This window comes from Zea mays, chromosome 9 (assembly GCF_902167145.1).
Source record: "Zea mays cultivar B73 chromosome 9, Zm-B73-REFERENCE-NAM-5.0, whole genome shotgun sequence".
Classification (NCBI taxonomy): Eukaryota; Viridiplantae; Streptophyta; class Magnoliopsida; order Poales; family Poaceae; genus Zea; species Zea mays.
The window spans coordinates 80478841-80493795 of NC_050104.1; the positions used below are offsets into that span (position 1 = coordinate 80478841).

The following is a 14955-nucleotide window of genomic DNA, read 5'->3' on the forward strand; positions in this document are numbered from 1 at the left end:
TCGTCCCGCGCCCAGGTCGGGTGCGCTTGCAGTAGGGGGTTACAAGCATCCACGCGGGAGAGGGAAGCGAGCGGCCCCAAGAGAGCGCCTGTCCCGTCCTCGTCCCCGCGCGGCCAACCCTCTCTAAGAGGGCCCTGGTCCTTCCTTTTATAGGCGTAAGGAGAGGATCCAGGTGTACAACGGGGGTGTAGCAGAGTGCTACGTGTCTAGCGGGGGAGAGCTGACGCCCTAAGTACATGCCAATGTGGCAGCCGGAGAGATCTTGGCACCCTGCTGGTGTGATGTCGTGGCCGTCAGAGGAGCGACGGTGTCTGGCGGAGGGACAGCTGTTGGAGCGGTCGAGTCCTTGCTGACGTCCACCTGCTTCCGTAAGAGGGCTGGGAGCCGCCGTCGTCATAGAGCGTGCGGGGCGCCATCATTGCCTATCTGGCGGAGCTGGCCAGATGGGACACCGGTCTTGTTCCCTGCGGCCCGAGTCAGCTTGGGGTAGGGTGATGATGGCGCTTCCCGTTGACGTGGCTGGCCTGCGCCCTAGGCTGGGCGATGTGGAGGCTCCTCCGAAGCCGAGGTCGAGTCTATCTTCCATGGCCGAGGCCGAGTCCGAGCCCCTAGGTCGGGCGAGGCGGAGGTCGTCGGCAGAGGCCAGGGCGGAGTCCGAGCCCTGGGGTCGGGCGGAGCGAAGTTCGTCGTCTTCTGGGGCTGAGCCCGAGTCCGAGCCCTGGGTCGGGCGGAGCAGAGTTCGTCGTCTTCTGGGGCTGAGCCCGAGTCTGAGCCCTGGGTCGGGCGGAGCAGAGTTCGCCGTCTTCCGGGTCTTAGCCCGAGTCCGAGCCCTGGGTCGGGCGGAGCGGAGTTCGCCGTCTTCCGGGTCTTAGCTCGAGTCCGAGCCCTGGGTCGGGCGGAGCGGAGTTCGCCGTCTTCCGGGCCTTAGCCCGAGTCCGAGCCCTGGGTCGGGCGGAGCGGAGTTCGCCGTCTTCCGGGTCTTAGCCCGAGTCCGAGCCCTGGGTCGGGCGGAGCAGAGTTCGCCGTCTTCCGGGCCTTAGCCCGAGTCCGAGCCCTGGGTCGGGCGGAGCGGAGCTTCCTATGGTGCCTTCGGCAGGGCCTGACTGCCTGTCAGTCTCACTCTGTCGAGTGGCACTGTAGTCGGAGTGGCGCAGGCGGCGCTGTCCTTCTGTCAGACCGATCAGTGGAGCGGCGAAGTGACGGCGGTCACTTCGGCTTTGCCGGAGGGCGCGCGTCAGGATAAAGATGTCAGGCCACCTTTGCATTAAATGCTCCTGCGACTTGGTCGGTCGGTGCGGCGATTTAGTCAGGGTTGCTTCTTAGCGAAGGCAGGGCCTCGGACGAGCCGGAGATGTGTCTGCCGTTGGAGGGGGGCCTCGGGCGAGACGGAAATCCTCTGGGGTCGGCTGCCCTTGTCCGAGGCTAGGCTCGGGCGAGGCGTGATCGAGTCGCTCGAATGGACCGATCCCTGACTTAATCGCACCCATCAGGCCTTTGCAGCTTTATGCTGATGGGGGTTACCAGCTGAGAATTAGGAGTCTTGAGGGTACCCCTAATTATGGTCCCGACAAAAAGGAACTAAAATAGTATTTTACCTTATTTGCCCTCTCCACTTCCTTCTTATAGCAAACATCCATTAATTAATAGGGGTAAAACTGTCATTATTCACAACAATTAATGCTCTTTAGTCCGGTTTAGTCACTGGAACCAAACAGGGTACTTTAGCGACTAAACTTTAGTCACTAAAATTTAGTCTAGTGACTAAAGTAACCAAACAGGGCCTAATCCAGATCAAGCCCCTAGAGCAAATGATTGCGGGTTTGATTCCCCTAGAGCCCCTAGACCAAACAGGCTCTAGATTCCATGCCATATGTCTCCCCGCCAACAATTGTCCCAATAGTATTTCCACCATACCTAGCCTCTCCCCTGATGCCACGATGCCCAATGAGGTGCCAACTGTGGGGGATAGCCTCGACCTTGCCTTGCCTAGTGCGCTCGACACCCCAGAAGTCAGTTGAATCCGTCTCGCACGAAATGCCAGGAACCACGGGACACAACACCGATGGATCTGTTTTGTTATTGATGTGCCCATGTCATCCTCTGTTGCACCCGATCCTGGAACCGTTGCGGATTTTGTTCCTACCACTCCTCCTGCATCTTAGGTACACAACACTCGCCTTCAGTAGGGTATTCATAAACCAAGGCAGTATAACGATGGTACCATTGTATGGATTTCTTACCACTACGAGTGAGCCTGTATATTTAACTGATGCTCTTAATGATGTGAACTGGAAGCTAGCAATGGATGTCGAATATGTGGCTCTCATTTGAAGCAGGAATTTGCATCTTATGCCCCCCAAAAGGCAATAATATAAATGACTATAAATGGGTATACAGAATTCTTCATGTTCCTCAAACATCATAAAAACTAGTCTCTGTTCATCGTCTCACTACAGAAAACAAAGCTTTTATTGAATCTCACCCCAGTTTTTTCTTGGTTAAGGATCAAGTAACAAAGTAGGTGCTGCTTCGGAGCCCATGTGGACGTGGCCTCTACCCCTTGTCGTCCCCTCCTCAGTCGTCAGATAATAAGACAGTGTTGCATGAGTGATTCCGTCCCTTTCAAGGTGCCACTACAGGTTCGGCCATCCATCGTATGCCACGATGTCGCGTGTCGTTCCTGAACATACCCCATGCTCATCATAGTCTTCGTCCCAGTCCGTGTGTGGAGCTTGCCAACAAGCAAAGTCTCATCAGCTTCCATATACTGTCTACTAGCAAGTCTAGCTTTTCTCTTCAATTAGTGTTCTCTAATGTATGGGGACCAACCATTGATTCTTTTAGTCGTTACAATTATTATGTCAGTTTTATTGATGATTATAGTAAATTTACTTGGATCTATCTCAAGGGTCATAAGTTAGAAGTTTTTGCTATTTTCAAGAGTTCTAAGCTCAAGTTGAACGACTTCTTGGACGCAAAATCATTGCTATGCAAACAGACCGGGAGGCGAGTATGCTTGCCTCAACACCTTTCTATGGAAAGTTGACATCTCTCATCTTGTCTCATGTACCCATGCTCACCAGCAAAATGAGGTTGCGGAGCAGAAACACAGTCACATCGTTCATTGAAGTTGGCCTCTCGCTCCTGGCTACGACAAATATGTTGTTGAAATATTGGGATCAAGTTTTTTTGGCTACCATGTATCTTATTAATCAAACCCCTAGTCCTGTTATCCAGTATCAAACTCCTCTCTTTCGTCACCTTGGTGACACACCGGAGTACCACAATCTCTGAATATTTGGTTATGCGTGCTGGTCTTGCATACGATCATATACAACACAAAAAACTTCAATTCCGATCCCTTTCTTTTGTCTTTTTAGGGTGTAGTAACATGCATAAAGAATTTAAGTGTCTTGACCGTGCCTTTGGTACAATTTATATTTCCCGCGATGTTGTCTTCGACAAAACATATTTTCTTTTTGAATCCACGTCATCTATTGGAGCTAGTGATGAATATGAATACCTCGATTAATGATAGTTCATCAGCCCCTATTTTTTCTATGCTCCGTAATGTTTCTAGTTATGATTTGATGTAGAAGAACTCCGGCTCGCTGATCGACACTGATCTGGATCAAGCCCCGGGCTCTAATGATTTGGGGGATGATTCTCCTGCAACTGCCCTGATAGTATCACCACCCACGCTTGGCCCTCTCCCCTGATGCCACGACGCCCACTTAGGCCTTATTCGTTTAGGCTGTTCCCGGCGGGGAACAGGGACCAAACCCTATGGATCCCTCCCGCCCTGGAAAGAAGCCTGGTCCATGGAAAAACAATCGTTCGGTTAAGCCCGACGTGGATCGTATCCCGATCTATCCTCGTGGTTCTAGGCCGGGAACCGCACCCGGTCCCTGGTGAGGCAGAAATATTCCAGCGAGGAACCGCACGTGAATGAGCCGAGGCATCAAGAAGGACAGTGTCGGCAATAGCTCTTCAGTGTCGATATGCTCCGGCTCCGGCGACGGCCTACTGGTATGCTTCTTCCACCCATCTCGCAATGCGCTGGCAGTCCACATGTCCCCCATCCCGCGTCAGCCCACGACGCTTCGTCTTGCCGCATGCACATCTCCGGGCACGCCCCGCGTCGCATGGCGTGCGCATGTCGCTAGAGTCCTGGGCGCTGCCAGATCCGGCGGGCCCTGCAACGGCGGAGTCCCGGACACACTCACATCCCTGGAGACACTTGGTGCCTCGTGTTGTCCACTCCAAGTCTCAAACTACACTGACAGGTTATAGTTTAGTCAGTTTTCCTCCAACGGATTCAGAGCTCCATTGGTTCTTGCTTCAGATTAAGAAATGTGCACTCTTTCTATAACTATTGTTAGTTGGTGCAAGAATCTCAATGGTTTGGGAAACAATGTGCAATACAACTCTTTGCAGGCTAGCAGGTGCAAGTTGCTCACGCATACACACACATACCAGATACAAAACTGGAGGATATCAGAACATCTTTTTAGTTCCAAATCTATCAATGGTAGATTAGGATTCTTTCATTCTACAGAAATTACTTTGATGGATGTTGTTATAAAACAAAAACAATGTGGTTGTCTGCCCCCGCTCGTCCAGTTCAGGTCGGTCGGCAGTCATCTACACCACTAACATGTTGATTGTATGTTGCAGTCTGCAGCTTCTCAATTAAGGATGCAAACTTTGATCATGAGTGTGCACCTTGTATCCGTTTCAGTAGTCCACAGACTTGTTCGAGATCTATACGTTTACTTGACGTTATTTTCATTTTTGAAGTTTCCTTGACCATGGTCTACAGTTTTCGCTTGACATATATTTTATATGCATTTATAATGAGCACAAATATTCATTCTGCATTTGAAATCATAACCACAATATCTCACAATGCTCTCCTCTCCTTTGTTGCAGTGATTTAGATGCCGCATCATCAGTTGAAGACTATTTCATATACATTGATGGTCTTCCAGTGAGTGAGAAGGTATGTTCATGGTTGGCCAAAGTTTATGTTTTTTCCCAGTAGTTTGTAAACCTAAATTGCACTCTGATCTAGGAGGAAGCAGAGAAGGTGGCGGGTCCATTCCTAGATGTTTTATCCTTTTAGGAGAAGACTATTCAGTTTCGTACATGGGTATGCATAGCTCCTTTTGCAGTAATTGATCTAGACTGGCCATCCATTTTGTTTGAGGCAGGGGTATCAAGTGCACCAGAAGAAGCTCCTTTCTGTAGCTGCATTTGAAGAGGTCAGGCACTAGAAGATGAATTGCCTTTTCACGTTTGCTTATTGGTTGTTCTTTTGGTCTTAGCAACATTACCAGATACTATATGGTTCTCATGCAGTGCTAGCGTGTTTGAGCTGCTTCGAATTATTAGTTTATATTGATATAGGCCTCTCATTATCTCCCTTCTTAACCAAACAAACTTTTGATGTCAGGGATTATAGCCGAAGGGGATTATACCCCCAAAGGGTTCAAGTGATAAGGAGGGGATTCACTCAATCCCTCCCTGGATTAAATCCCCTTATGGAATGAAAACATGTGAACCGAACATGCCCTTAGGTGCCGACCACGGGGGATAGACTCGGCCTTGCCTCACCTAGTGTGCCAAACACCATGGAAGTCTGGGTCGGCTCCACCTCGCACGCAGCGTCAACAACCATGAGGGACAACACCGACAGATCTATTTTGGGATTGGTGCCCGTGTCATCCTCTGCTGCATTGGAACCTAGATCCATTGCAGATTTTGTTCCTATCGCTCTTTCTACGTCTCTAGTACACCACACTTGCCTTTAACGCGGTATTCGTTAACCTAGGCAATATATCGATGGTACCATATGGTTTGGCTTTCTTGCCACTATGAGTGAGGCTGCAAATTTAACTGATGATCTTAATGATGTGAACTTGAAGCTAGCAATGGATGTCGAATATGTGGCTCTCTTTCGAAACAAGACATAGCATCTTGTGCCCCAAAAAACACAGGAATATAATTGACTGTAAATGGGTATAGAAAATTAAGCAGAAGGCAGGGTGATCACTAGATAGATACAAAGCATGTTTAGTGGCAAAAGGGCTCAAGCAACATTATGGGATCGATTATGAAGACACCTTTAGTCCAGTGGTTGAACCTACTACAATTCGACTTGTTTTTCAATTGATCTAAAGGATGGTGCTTGCGATAGTTGGATGTGTAGAACATGTTTCTCCATGATGTTCTTGAGGAAGAAGTGTATATGAGGTAACCTCCTAGGTATGAAGATATCGCTAAGCCACATCATGTATGGAAACATGACAAGGCCCTTTATGGTGTAAAGCAAATGCCATGCTCTTGGTATGCTAGACTTAGTGATAAATTCAAGACACTTGGTTTTAGATCATCAAGAGCTAATACATCTATATTCTTCTATAAGAAGGGAATGATCACCATTTTTCTTCTTGTATATGTGGATGATATAGTGGTTGTGAGTTCCTCGTCAAAGGCAGTACAAGTGTGTTACTTGAGGATCTCAAAGCTGACTTTGCTCCAAAGGATTTAGGTGAATTACACTATTCTTTGGGAATTGAGGTCAAAAGAACTAGTGATGGAATATTGTTGTCTCAAAAAAATATGCCACTGATCTTTTAAAGGAAGTCAGTATGAGCACTAGTAAACCTACGGTCACTCCCTTATCAACAAGTGAAAAAAATGTTAGTTCATGTTGGGGATGCTTTACTATCGAAGGATGACAAAAAGTATAGGAGTATTATTGGAGGCTTACAATAGTTAACACTTACTAGGCCAGATATTATGTTCTCCATCAATATAATATGTCAATATTTACACGCCCCAGCTACACAACATTGGACCATTGTGAAGAGGATACTACGATATGTGAAGGGTATGGCGAACATAGGGTTGAAAATTAAGCAATCATCATCCTGGTTAATTAGTGCCTTCTCAAATGCAGATTGGGTAGGTTGTTAGATGATTGAAAATCCACTAGTGTAACACTTTGAATTTTGGGTATAAAAATTCTTTTCTCAGCACTCAAAAAATTCAGTTGTTACCCTTTTCTTCTTTTTCTTTTCCTTTCTTTATTTAAAAGGAGAGAGTTATTTTGATTATACATGAGCTATTTTGGCAAAACAAAACCATGAAGTTTTGGTTGTTGCATCACATTGCTAGAACATCTGTTTATTCATGTCAAATTGCCTTGGTGTGCATTCATTCAAAATTACGGAACACATATGAGTTTAAATTCAAAAATAAAAACCTAAGTTCAAATAGAAAAATAAAAAAAAGGAAAAAAAAGCATTTCCCCTTTCCCTCACCTGGCCTTTCGGTCCAACCCATTCGGTCCATCTATGATAGCTCAAAATCATATTTTGGGTAATTTAGGAAAGTTTATCCTATGATTTAACTAATTATGATTTAAAACAAGGGATTAAATAAAAGATCCTCATACGATTTAAATTATCTGTTTTCGGGTAAAATATATTTGGATATATTCTCTAAAAGAAATAAAGTATCTCTTAATAGAGATTATGCATTAGAAATCATTTTCTAATAAAGTAAATAAGTAATGACTATTGAATAGATTGAATGATCTTTTAATTAGACTATACATTCAAAGTGTAAGTATTTTTGAGATAAATATTTTTGTGTCTTCACTATATATTTGAAGCATTTGCTTAAATAAAATAATTAATATATGCATATATTGCATATCATGCTGGAGTTCTTGTTTGTGCATTTAATTTATAATTTAAAATTATATATTAATTTTGGATATAAAAATATGTATATACATAACATAAAATGGGAATAGAAAATGAAAATTGAAACAAAAAAGAAAAAGAAGAAGGAAGAGAGAAGAAGCTGACTGGGCCAAACCACCACGCCCTAGCCCATTTCACCCGTGAAGCCCAACTCCACCGCGCCCACAGCCCACCTCCTTACCCCACTGGCCAACATATCCCTAGCCACGATGCATCTCACTACCGGGCGAAGCCAGGTTGTCAGTAGCGTCGCCTCCATCGGACTCCAATGAACTCTGATAAGGTTCAATCGCTAAATACCGGGAGATTCTCCTATCTCATCCTGCCGTCCCAAGCATATATATATATGAGACCCCTAGCCCCCTCTCATCCCATCATCTTGACCTCCACCGCAGCAAGAAAGCGGAGCATCGATGGCATCTCACCGAGAGCGGGACGTCAAGAAAACATAAAAGAGAGAAAGGAAGCCACCACCGTCGTTACTCGCCCTTCCCTTGTTTAGTGCCTTGGTAGTGTACCGGGGAGCTTCACCCTATCATATGGGAGGTGCTCCTAGCCATGTTAGGTGGGAATACGGGCAGAGGCAAGGGAATTGCTTGCTGGAGCAAGAAACTCACCGCGGAGTCGCCATCCTCTGTCGTCGGGGTTCTGCATGGCTCGATAACCGGTAATAACCTATCCTTGTTGTTCGGCTTGTCCTGGCGCATTGTGTAGCAGTATATGGTTCTGAGTTTGGAGCACTCCTCCTGGTTCTCCTCAGTAAATCCTAATTTTTGATGCAGCGAAAATAAACTAACGAAGGTAACTGGGAGTGTGGCGAAGCCTGGCCAGTACTCCTCTTGGTCCTCTCCTATAGAGGCAACATCCCACTCGACCGTCCAGTTTGTTGGCAGGGTGGATGGCCAAGTCACACCGACAACCATGAAGATGTTGCAGGCAAGGCTAAGTATACTAATACTCAGCTAGACTTACCCGATGTGAGGAGTCTACTCATGTACCTCTAGACCATGAAGATGTTTGGCTGAGGGGTTTGCTTTGGCAAAAGCACTAACTGAGTCTAAGTCAAATTTTAGCTTTTCAAGTTATAGAGTAATACTTTAGACTAGATGATCACCTAGTTATTCACACATGGTATCAAACATTAAACCAATCAACATCTTCTTATGGGTAATCCTCATTTCCATTTATTACTCAATGTAGTACAATGGATCAAGTAGTCTCATTAGCTGCAAGAAGTAGACGATTCGAATCGAGTTTTACTCATGCAAGGTTAACATAAACACATGACATGTAGGGGCACTATGTCCCCACGCACATCAGCCGTCCCCATCGATCCCCCGTTCGCGGCCAGGGCCCATAGCCTTGGATGAATGCCCCACTGTCCCTAGCTATCGCCGTGCAGTGACTGCCCTTGCACCCGCCATCGCTAGCCCACGTCTCAGGACAGGTGAGGAGAGAAGTCCGCACCCGACTTCACTCAGGTACTAGGCTTACTGATTTACGATATTTCTTGGCATGCGTTTAGTACTTTCAAACGCTTGACACAAGTATCCACACGTTGATCCTTAGTCCAATTATGTCTCATGGACAGGGCATCCACTAGGGACCCGTGTCTATAGACAAACATTATCCCATTATCAAAATGAATACAACTAATTCTTGACCTTGCGCAACTGTGGGAAAAATCACTCGACTTCTACCGAGATCCCTATTTAGCAAAGCAGCTACTCGACCTACCATACTAGTATTCATCTCATAAAGTAGCATGAGTTCATGCATAAAGGGTTTCAAACAAATCATACACTTAAGTGCACAATACAAACCTACAATCATAAATGTAGTAAAATAGCATATATAATGGTTATGCATAAAACCGAGGCTTGCCATGAAGTCCTGGTGCTGTGGGGAGATCCTTAGTGGCAGGTTCGGGAGTAGGCTCCTAGACTTCTTGCTCCACTCCTTGCTCCAGAATTAGCACATACTCTCCATCGGCGAGGTTGCAATTTAACAAATGCAATGTATAAGATATATGAATGCTATGATATGCAAAATGTTTCATGAGGATGCATGTTAAAGTAACCATAAGTTACTTAGCAAAAGTTGTGGGGGGGGGGTCTATACTTATTAGAATAAGTCATTATAGGAGTTGCATTTAGGGTCCATTTTATGATTTTACCAGAAGAAAAAGGGTGGATTGAGACCTAGATTATTCTCCTAAAAATTTAGTTAAAGCTTAGATGATGTTTGATGAAATTATTTAATTAATATAAGTTGACTTTTAATTCTCTTTTCCTTTTCTATTAAGCTTTTAGAGGGTGCTTTGAACTGCAACTAAGATTTAGAAAACCCTAAAACTTCTGTAAAAAATTACAATGATGGACTATTCTGGACAAAAATAACAAAAACTACGACAGAGAGGGCCTGTTACACTACACCTCCTATCTAGAAAATGTAGGCAGTAGCCACTTTGGTACACATGTGTTTATTTCGATAGGATAAGTAATGTGAACTTGTGATTATTTTTTTTAACTTATTGTGCAACAGATAAGGCTCATGTCCATAGATTCAAAGAAAACCAAAACAATCCGTGTTGTCCCAAAATCCTTGTATTTCTCGCTTACAGAAAGTTACTCTACTAAATATTTACAACCAAATCAGTACGAGGTTATCTTGTTTTGAGAGGCTTAGAAATATATAATACCCAAATTGTTGGAGTATATATATATAAACATTTATAAATATGGGAGATTTTAAAAATCTATATGATTATTAGCTTTATTATAATTTTTCTCCTTCCTTCCCTTTGTATGCATACCACATTATTAGTTTGATTACAACAACTAATGATTTAAGCAAGTGTGCATTTCATGCTCGTATTTTGGATTGGGGCATTTGAATTCTGAAAACAAAAAAATTGAAATGGGATTCAAAAAAGAAATGAAAACAAAAAAGAAATAGAAAAGGAGAATGGAGAAACAACTATGCACCTAGGCCAAATCCGTTCAATCCAGCCCACCGAAACCCTCCTTCGGCCATCCGATCGTGACTTGGGCCAGCCCATTACGGCCTTGCGCGTCCGACGCTCATATGATAGGTCGGGCCCGTGGGCAGCCGCTCCACTCGCTGGCGCATGGGGCCAGGGCGCCAGGTGAATAGCGCCTCTAGGCACGTTCGTGTGCCGGTCGTGGTTTTCGTTGATGAGTGGACCCGTTACCACTAACCACCTCCTCGCGAGCGCCATGGTTCACGGTGGGTTGTTACAGCCGCCATTGCTGGTGCGGTCCACCCAGCTAGTTGGCGACCTTCCTTCAAATAGCTGAAACCAAGCCCTTCGCCAGACCTCTGCTCCATCCACGCAACAGTGTTTAATTTCTTTAATTTAGTAAGATATCAACTATATATTGTTGTTATATTTCGAGTTTATGTGGTTAAATAATGTTATAATTGTTTAATATCTTTAATTTAGTAAGCTATGAACTTTATATGATTATAATATTTTGATTTTATGTGGTCAAATATACGGGCCGGGCTTGGGCCGGCATGGCCCAACGAAGGCACGACATTGTTTAGGGTCGGGCTGGGCCACTGTTTTTATACTTCGGGCTGGCACGACACGGCCCAAAAATTGTTTGGGATTTCCTGGCCCGAACCCGTTTGGCACGAAGCACGATGGGCTTGGGCCGGGCTGGCCCGGCCCGGCCCAATTCGCAGCACTGCGCAACACCCATGCCATAGGCTATGAGTCCGGGAGCTCCGCACTGGGAGAAATTGCACCACCAGGTGTGCATCACGGCACTGCACCTAGACTACCATCAACCTCAGCTTGGGGTCGTCGATGAAGTGTTGCAGGGGTCCGCCGATGCGCGCCGTGAAGATTTAATGCCTCGCTAATGGGTTGTCTTTGACTGGAACATCGGGAGTTCCTCACCTTGGGCGGTGCCGCTACAAGTCCGCCGTGGGGCATAAACTCCAATGCCCAGTGCCATCGTCGCCTGTGAGGACTCCTTTGTCAATTTTTATTCATGTTCTACTTTGGTTCAGTCGTCCCGTGTCATAGATGAAGAACCGTTGACCGCGCGTCCCCGTCGGTCATGGCACCGCCGCGGGATGGAGTCGTCTCCTCCGTAGATGGGCGAGGGGTAAGGGGGGTGTTGGGGCAGTCGTTCGATTAAGAATGGGTGGGCGAGATCGGCACTCATCGGCCAGGGGCCCTCCACCGTTGGATTTGGATCTTGGGGCCAAGGCGTGTATCGGTTGAGTGGCTCGAGTTTAATCCAAACTGTCTAAAGTTTAACCAACGAGCGAGATTAGACCGACCCTAAATAAAATCGGAACCATGCGTTAGTGATCCTACGGCCGATATGACTTACCGCTTCATAAGGGCAATGCATGGGTTGATCCGTGATATTCGGATCCGATGGCCAGCATTGAGCCCTTCACAGTTCAATCTGTACCATAGAATCTTATTGGAACGACTCAAATCCATTGATAACCCTTCAGCCGGGCGAATTTGCAATGGAGACCTTGGGGTTCTTAAAAATGAACCCACCATCCACCCAGAGACATCGAATAATACGCATATGTCCTGAAATTTATACCAAGCCCCCTGGAAAACTCTAGAATAGTACCTGCAGTCCAGATAGTAAATAAATTAGGAAAATTAATATGGGAAATGATTTCTAGTATCGGAATAATTTTAGAACCTTGAATAATTCATAATTAATTCATTTTAACTCCTTTTTGATCCATTCCTGTTGCATTAAATTCATGTTCATATTGTTTATCATTTGGTAACCTTATATTGTTATGAAATATAGATTAGAATTATACACTTAATTTATTTTATATCTGTAGGCGTTTCGACCCCGGGGGGTCCCTAGACCGACGAGTAAATTGTCGCTGCGTGTCCCAACCCAGATGGGTCGGCGCGAGATGGAACACAAGGGGGAAAAAAGGGGAACCACGGCTCATGTTATCCTACGCCCAGGGCGGATGCGCTTGCAGTAGGGGTTACAAACGTTCGCGAGAGAGGGAGAGAGCCTGTTCGTTAGCCCGTCCTCCCACACGGCCACCTTCTCGTACGAGGGCCCTAGACCTTCCTTTTATAGATGTAAGGAGAGGGTCCAGGTGTACAATGGGGGGTGTAGCAACGTGCTAACGTGTCCGGTAGAGAGGAGCCAGAGCCCTATGTACATGCCGACGTGGCTGTCGGAGAGGTGTTAGTGCCCTGTGCATGTGATGTCGTGGCCGTCGGAGGAGCGCTTGAGCCCTGTAGAAGCACATCTGTCGAGGCTGTCGGGTCTTTGCTGATGTCTCCTTGCTTCCGTAGGGGGCTGAGAACCACCGTCGTCATGGGAGCACGCGGGGTGCCATCATTACTTGTTTACCGGGGCGAGCCAGATGGGACGCCAGTCTTGTTCCCCGTAGCCTGAGCTAGCTAGGGGTAGGGTAATGATGCACCCCCTGTAACGTGGTCGGTCCGAGCCCAAGGTCGGGCGAGGCGGTGACTCCTCCGAGGTCGAGGTTGAGGCCGAGCCCTGGGGTCGGGCGAGGCGGAGACCGTCTTCCAAGGTCGAGGTTGAGTCTGAGCCCTGGGGTCGGGCGAGGCGGAGATCGTCTTCCGAGGTCGAGGCGGGGGCCGAGCCCTGGGGTCGGGCGAGGCGGAGCTTCCTATGGCGCCTGAGGCTGGACTCGCCTGCTGTCAGCCTCACCCTGGCGGGTGGCACAGCAGTCAGAGCAGGGCAGGCGGCGCTGTTTTCCTGTCAGGTCAGTCAGTGGAGGGGCGAAGTGACTGCGGTCACTTCGGCCCTGCCGACTGAGGAAACGCGCGTCAGGATAAGGTGTTAGGCGATCCTTGCATTGAATGCTCCTACGATACGGTTGGTTGGCGAGGCGATCTGGCCAAGGTTGCTTCACTGTGAAGCCTGCCCGAGCTGGGCCTCGGGCGAGTCGAAGGTGCGCCTGTTACTTGAGGAGGCCCTCGGGCGAGGCGTGAATCCGCCTTGGTCTACTGTTCCTGCCCGAGGCTGGGCTCGGGCGAGGTGAGATCGTGTCTCTTGAGTGGACGGAGCCTTGACCTAAATTGCGCCCATCAGGCCTTTGCAGCTTGTGCAGATGGTGATTACCAGCCAAGTTTAGGAGTCTTGGGGGTACCCCTAATTATGGTCCCCGACAGTAGCCCCCGAGCCTCAAAGGGAGTGTTGGTACTCGCTTGGAGGCTTTGTCGCACTTTTTTGCAAGGGGACCAGCCTTTCTCGGTTACATTTTGTTCCGGTGGGTGCGCGCGAGTGCACCCGCCGGGTGTAGCCCCCGAGGCCTCGGTGGAGTGGTTTGACTCCTCCGAGGTCTTAGTGCCTTTCGTGACGCCTCGGCTGGTCTGGTTGTTCCCTCATGCGATCTGATCGTAGCTCGGGTGCATGGTCAGGTTCCGAGTTCTCGGGCTGGTATGTTGACGCTGTCAACGGTTTGGCTGGAGTCGGGTTTGCGAGAGCAGCCCCCGAGCCTCTGCATAGAGCGAGAGGGCGGTCAAGGACTGACTCGGCTTTTATCATACGCCCCTTCGTCGCCTTTCCGCAAGGAGGAGGGGGAAAGCGCCATGTTGCCCTCGGGGGGCGCCGAACATGGTGTCTACAGTGAGTTGCTAACGGGTGATCCGAATGGACGCTCGTGCTCCGTTCGATAAGGGTCGGCTAGTGTCCCAGAGGCGCGCTCCAAAAGTACTTGCAGGTGATTTGCCGGACCCGGTCCCGTTTGATAGGGTCCGAGGGCTCGATGCCTCCCTTTGATGGGATTCCGTTACAGAATCGCTCCTGCTGGTCTCGGAAATGTCCTAGGGTACTTCGGGAGCGTAGCCCGAGCCTCGGCCATGTATTGGACGTACCCAGAGTTATCCCTCGCTCTGCATGTTCTGGGGCGGCCGTCGAACCTTTCGGGCGGCCAGCCTTCGAACCCCTGATCAGTAGTGGGCGCGGAGCCCGAGCGCTCTGAGGCGGCTGTCGAACCCTTCCGAGGGGCCAGCCTTCAAACCTCTGATCAGTAACGGGCACGGAGCCCGAGTGCTCTGAGGCGGCTGTCGAACCCTTCCGAGGGGCTAGCCTTCGAACCTCTGATCCATAGGAGGGCTCGGGTCCCGTTCCTTCACGGAGAAGGATCCCTTTCAGAGTATCCCCTTTCCCGGTCC

General features: G+C 47.9%; 1 pseudogene across 1 annotated transcript; it reads left to right on the forward strand.

The window, feature by feature from the left end:
• Positions 1-3880: 3880 nt before the first annotated feature.
• On the forward strand, positions 3881-5428 carry LOC100276551 (uncharacterized; annotated as a pseudogene). The gene has a single exon (NR_157024.1). The product of NR_157024.1 is annotated as an uncharacterized protein (transcript).
• The last annotated feature ends 9527 nt before the right edge of the window (positions 5429-14955 follow it).